The sequence below is a fragment of the Falco punctatus genome (genome assembly GCF_963210335.1).
Source record: "Falco punctatus genome assembly, chromosome: 6".
Lineage (NCBI taxonomy): Eukaryota > Metazoa > Chordata > Aves > Falconiformes > Falconidae > Falco > Falco punctatus.
This window is the reverse complement of record NC_137585.1, coordinates 6448461-6455181: the sequence shown is the minus strand read 5'-3', so window position 1 is coordinate 6455181 and position 6721 is coordinate 6448461.

Below are 6721 nucleotides of genomic sequence, written 5' to 3'. Positions count from 1 at the left end.
GGATATAGCTGCCAGGCTATGGACCAAATGACCCATGAAGGGTTTTACAGCCCCCTTGTCCCCTTCTGAGCTCCAAAATGGTGTGACACAAACTACATTTACCATATTTATATTCTATGCGCACGGTTGAACTTCTGTCATCTGTCCCATACTGCTCACCTCCAGGGAAATGCATTTGCTAACTGTGCCTGGAGCAGTCAAGGAAGAGGGGAAGCCCTCCCACCCATTCCCAGCAGAGGCTTTTTAGTTGTGAGCTTGGGAAGAGTCCAACACACCCACACTCCTGTGATTAAAACTGGAGGGAAAAGCACAGACCGTGATGCTTGTTCTGTCTAGCGAGGGCTGTGGGAGTCGTGGGCCGGGTGTGGATGGCCGGTGAGGATGGCTGCTCGCAGCGGGGCTAGAGAGTTGCAAAGAGCTGCAGGCATTTTAGCTTCTGTTTTAAATGCAGATTGTTTGTAGGCAATTCCTGAAGGATTGTGGCCGGCAAGGTGCTCACATCAGCTCTAGGACGCTTGGGAGGCACTACGGCGATACAGCTTTACTGATGCCATCTGTTCAGTATAACAGCTCACCCCGGATCGATGAAGAGGCATTACCTTGCACCTGCCCCCCTCCTCTAGGGCAGGGGGAATTCAGCTGGGGGAATCCAGTGCTTTACCCATAAAAGCACGGTTGTTCTGATCCACAGCTTTATCTTCCAGCATTGAAACCTTCCCTGTTGCCTTGCCTTGTGTGCTGCTTCTCCCAGGAGCCCCCTCACCCCTTGATCCATGTTACCCCCCAACCCCAGAGACAGCCACTGCAAATGCCCCAGCTCTTTACCTTCCTCTGGTCCTGAGCGGTCTGCGGCATCAACCTGCTCAGATTAATGAGACAGATGGACAGTAGGAGTGTGTGAGACTTGTTTTTTGCTTTGATTAGTTTTATCTCTTTTCTTCATATTACTCTGAATTGAGGGGGGAAAAAAATCTAGCTGTAAATGTTGCTGCTCTATTTAAGCTCGTTCTCACCTGTGCTCCCTCCCCGGGGTGGCTCCCTTCACACCCCCTTGGCTGGTTTTCCTGAGACCGGAAGCTCTTTGGGGTAGGGACTTCATGACTTGCTTGTGTTTGCTGTGTGGCAGAGGTCTTGTGGAGCAAGGTAATAATCCGTATAATCATTTAATGTAGATTAGATTGTACCACACACAGAGATGGGGCTGAGTTAAAAGTGCATAGGCAATCTTGAGTGTGATGTTTGCAGTGATTATTTTCTTTACCATTACAACTTCTTTAATATAGTGCTTAGTGCAGTGCCTCTCTTATAAAGTCTTTTCCTTCTTCCTACCCCAAAATCAACTATGTGGCCCAGTTAAACAAGTTGCAGGCCTTGGCTGTGACACCATGGTATTGCTGGAGCATGGCAGAGAAACCAGTCAGTAGTGAGTTGTGGGAACTCAGCATGAGAGGATGTAGCAGCAGGTTTCACAGGTGTATCCGAACAGCAAAGACTGCTCAAACTGCTGGGTCTCCAGCTTCATCACAGGCTTTCCGTCCCCGTGTGCAGAAAGTTGAGAGAGTCCCTGGTTCCCAAACCTGGCCCATTCCCTTTGGATCCCCTCTAGCCTGTTTCTCTGCCCTCACTTCCAACACAAACTCGTCGGATTCTTCTTTTCAGTCCTGCATGTCCCCAAGCTCTTTGGTAAAGATTTCAAATAACTTGGATAAATCTCAGTGTTCCCTCTTAATTTTTCCCCATCTCCTTGCCCATCAGTCCCAATTTTCCTCTGTGCCAAGTTTGTCCAGGGAGTGTTAGTGCTATCCTGTTCCCTTGTGTCTCTCCAGCTCATGCTCGTGTTTTTTCCTTCACTTTCCAGCCACAGCCTCAGCACCCTTTCCAGTTCCCAAACTCCTGATGGCTTCACCCAGCATATTCGTCCTTCCCCACCACTGCTCCTTCCCCAGCTCCTCACTGCCCACCTTGCCATCCCTGGCTGGGCTGCTAGTCCCCTGTGCTCCTGCGGCTTTAAGGATTGTTTGCAAATGGTATTTGTTGGGCTTTCACACCACGGTTGCTGTTACTATAGCCGGTGTTTGAGGTGCAGTGTCTAACACGTGCCAACCTTCCACCGAGCCAGGACGCCCCCCCTGACAGTGAGCATCGTTAAACTACTCGGCATCCACAGAGGTTTTCAAGACCTGACTGGATAAAGCCCTCATCTGACCTCATGGTTGAACCTCTTTGGAGCAGGATGCTGGACTAGACACCTCCAGGGGATCCTTCCCAACCTGAATTACCCTGTGCTGCTGTGAAAATAACCTTGCTTGCTAGATGTAAACAGAGCTTTCCTGGCTGGCACAACCTGCAGGCTTCTGATGAAATTTAAGTTCATATCCATACCATCTAAGTAGGATACGCCTATTCCGCCTTGATTGCTTTAAATGTTTTTACAAAACTCACTTGTTTTCGCAGCGGAGACCAAAAAGGAGCTCAAGCAGCTTCATGATAATGTATGCACGGCAGCTTGCAGAACTAGTACAGACTCCTTGGAGAAATGAGAGGAAGCTACCGCGGCTCGTGTCAAGATTCACAGGAGATTCAGATCCTGCCGATATTGATTCCCTTCTGCTCAGCCTTTACTTTCCCTGTTCCCTCTTCCAGCAGTCTGGAAAGAGGTGGCCACATCCCGAACCTGCACAGCACACAGCTCAGCCTGCAGGGAATGTTTGTCATGTAAATCACATCGGCAGCAGATTTTATACAGCAAAATAATACTACAAGGGTAGGTGTTAGCATAACAACTCTCTTTCTCATCCAGTGGTTAGGTATTAGCCTAGATCTTTTGGGTCCAAGTCCTTCTTTTGCTTCACCTAAGGCATAATCTGGGGTATAGGAGCTCTCTTTATTAGGCAGAACTGGGACTTCAGGCTCTGTATCCCATAAAGCAGGCTGATCGGATAAAGCCAGTATCCTGCCAAGCCCCTCTTTAAAATTACTGTTTTGATCCCATTTTCCTTTCATTAAAGGTTGGTCATGTCAGAACACGTGTTCTGCAGCATGTCCGCAAAAGGATGGATCCTGCTGCGGTTAGTTTCCTAGGAGCTGGGGCTTTTAAAAATAAGGAGGGTGACTTCTGCAGGGCCACCTGACAGAGGAAGGGCTGTGGAGGGGACCAGGGGATGATACTGCTGTACCGCACCTCATGGTGTCTCCCCACAAGCTCCACTGTGGGCAGGGAGCCCAAGGGGCTTGGCCAGGAGGGCAGTTCCAGGAGACACATGGGGAAAAATGCTGGAGACCTAATGTATATGGGAGAAAAAGGGCATCAGTGTTCAAATGTACCGTGCTGCCCTCCAGGGAAACCTGTTTATGTTTTCCTGCAAAGAAGCTGTGGAACTGCAGTGTAGAGGAATGAAGGCAGTTAATTATCATTGATAACATACAGCTGTGGGCTGGCTTCAGGGGCGGAGGGTTGGCTGCCGTGGATAATGTGCAGCTGTGGCTGGTTCCTGCTAAGTAGTTAAATGGCTCTGAGGGGTGAGGAAGAGGAGCACTGAGTGAAGACAGACCTGGAAGAAGCAGAGGGAGGAGAGAGTGCCCTAGATGTAGGAGAGACAAGGAGAAGGATACAGCAGCGGTAAGAAGCAGGGTGGACTGGCCTGAAGAGGATGAAGGAACAGCATGAACAGTAGATGAACTGTTGAAATCTTCTGGGGGATCAGTGGCTGTGCTGGGGCAAGGCGTGGGAACTACTTACTGAAGTTAACCTGGGCTGGGATGGTAAGAAAAGTCTTGTTGCAGCTGGCTAGTTTTGATAGTGCTGTGACACTGCAGGGCTGTCCTTACCTCTGTCCCTCCTTCCCACCTTGGAAAATGGACCCGTCTGGTCTGTGATGGATGCTGCTGCTGGACTTCTGCCATACTCTCTCGTGAGGCACAGCCTTTCAGCAGCTGGGGCTGTCAAGTCATTCAGGGAAGCAGCCCTAAATCTCAGCAAGGCTGGTTATTGCTCAGTGCCTGCCGCAGCCATGGCTGGGGGCGGGGAGGGCGTGCAGCTTGGCCTTGGAGGCTGGTTATGGGACCATTGCTCTATTAGAACTGGAGGAGGGGTTCTGTGAACCAAACCCAAATGCTACAGCTATGGTTGCTCCTCAAGTTAGTGTCCTTTCTTCTAGCCCTCCTCCCCTCCACCTCAGCCTGGGGGTCCTCAGCATACAGGACCCCTCCTTAGCAAAGGTCTGCTGCAGCATCAGCTCCTTCTGTGGTGCCTGCACCTCTCATCTTCCTCACACCTCCTCCATCTGACAGGGCTTGTGGCATCTTGGCACTGTCAGTAATAGTACTGATGCTTCCTGTCCTACACGTAGGATCCCTGCTCAAACCCAGCTGCCTGGTGCCCATGGCTCTGGGGTGTTTGTGCTGGTTTTCTGACCTCTCGGTTTCCCCAACCACTGGTCACAGCAACACACCGGTCTCGCAGCTAGCAGGAATTTTTAATCCTCTGCTCATGTTTGAGGTGAGAGGCTGCACACAGACACATGTGCATGCAGGTGAGCTGGGAGGACTGTTGGTGGCCCTCTCCTGTCACTGACTGGTCTCTGGCCCCAGTGTCCACCTACAATTGCCTCTTGCCTTGGGTGGCCCTGTGTCACCACCCCACAGGGTGTTGTCACTGGGCAGTGGCTCTGGCCACCTCTCCTGTCCAGGCTGAGATGTGACTGACCAGCAGACATCCATGTGGCTGGGAAAGATGCAGGGAGATGCCATGCTTCCTACGTGGACTTGGAGTGTCCTAATCGCCTCTGGCTGAGGTGCCCAAGTATCCCACCAAACACTTCAGCCTCGCACAGGAGTGTCGCCTCTGCCAAATTTTTGGCTTTCTAGCTCTGAGGCATGGTGACCCATGAGTAGAGCAAGAATGTTCCAGGAGATTTGGTTTCTGTTTTAAGACAGACAACAGAAGATCCCATTTCCACTTCTTTCAGAAGAGATTGTTCCAGGAGCAGTGGGAGGAGTAGGGGCTGCCCTCCCATGGGTTTGAGGTGTCTGCCTTCCTCCTACTGCCAGAACCTTGGCTGCTCCTCTTGCTCCCTGGCTGAGCAGGAGAGTTGTCCCAAGCAAGCTCAGCAGGGATAGCAGGCAGCTGCAAAGCCTGGTCTGCTCCTTTCTCTTCCCTACGCTGCCAGTTTGCGTGGGGCTTGGAGTCACATCATCTTCTTCAGGATTGCTGCTGTTCCCTCTGGCGGGTTTGGGCCACTGGGCTCAAAATCTGTGCTAAGGGGCAGAGAAATGGTACGACTGCACAAGCCGTGTTTCCTTAGAAGAGCAATGAAGCTAAAAGCACCTGAACCATTTTTACTTAAAAGCACCGATAACACTTGAGCTGAGGCAAGACTGACAGAATTATAGCCCGAACAGTGAGCCAAGAAATTAGACTGCGTTCTGGTACTCCTCATTATAGCTTTCAGAGGTACTTGGGGTGCTATATACAGACATACTATGAAATGATCTCAAGTGAAAATTGCTGGGGTGGATGTAGCGTTTACGCATTTCCCTGGCTGTGAACTGAAATCTCCCTCTGCTTTCTGTCTGCCTTGAAGGCGAACCTCCTCTTCCTCTCCTGCAGCCTCTCAAATACCTGCCCCGAGTCCTGCCTCAGTAAACTCTGCTTTACCTGTGGTTTCTTGTGAACTTTTTGATGTAAACATCTATTCTGGGCTGTCTGCTGGGACGGAAAATGGTGAGACCTGCTGCTGCCTCCTTGGTTTTCTACTCTGTCTCCCTGAAGTGCACTAGAAGACAAGGAGCAGTTTAAGGTGTCGTTCAGAACTGCGTCTTCCCATGTCACTGCCATTTGCATGCTGCTCCAGTTCCAAAGCCTGGCACCAAGTGCTTTTTCCTGAAGGAGCAAACAGCAGCTTTGTCAGTCACCTGCAGGGCACTTGCAGCCGCACAAGCATTACGGAGCTTCAGGCTAATTTATTTCTATTAAACCAAGGCTCTTGACAGCCAGGAATCAGGAGTTTGTGTGTACTTGTGTTTGACTTTGGGGCTGTTTTGTCCCAGGACTCGGTTGGGGAGCGAGTGCCATGGGCTGTGTGTGCGGCAGGAGCAGGGCCACCACAGCTCCCTGAAGCCACTCAGTGGCTCACTGTGACCTGTGGCTGGTGACAAAGAGCAAAGTGGTTGTTTTGTTTTTTGGTGTTTGGTTCTTGTTGTTTTTTTTTTTTTGGGGGGGGGGGAAACGTCTCATCATGGAAAATGCCCCAAAGCCAAAAAAAGCTGTAGCATTTGGCTGGCTGGCTGTGGTAAGCAGCAGATAGTCTATTTAACATCTGAAAGCTTGTGATGCTTTCGCCGTACTCCTGCAGCAATGCTGAGTGATCACTTGCCCAATGCTACCTGCTATCTAGCCTTCCCCACTTTTAACTATGCTACACATAGCACCTCTCCATGCCAGTGGCCTGATTAATGCCACAAATATTTTCAAAAATGTTAAAGCTAGAACTAGTACACCAGGGGTGGGGTGGGGGTGGTGGGGTGGGATGGGGAAAATGCTGTTTTGCCTTTGTTGAAATTCTCTCTCTTAAACTTGAATTCTCCTGTGGCTTAGAGCTCAAACTCAAAATTTGCCAGGGCTGTGGAGGAGCGTCTCCTGCTCATGTAAGGGTTTGGCTGATGTGCCCCAACCCAGAGCTGAGGTTGCACATACAGGTAACATCTCACAAACAGGTTTGGG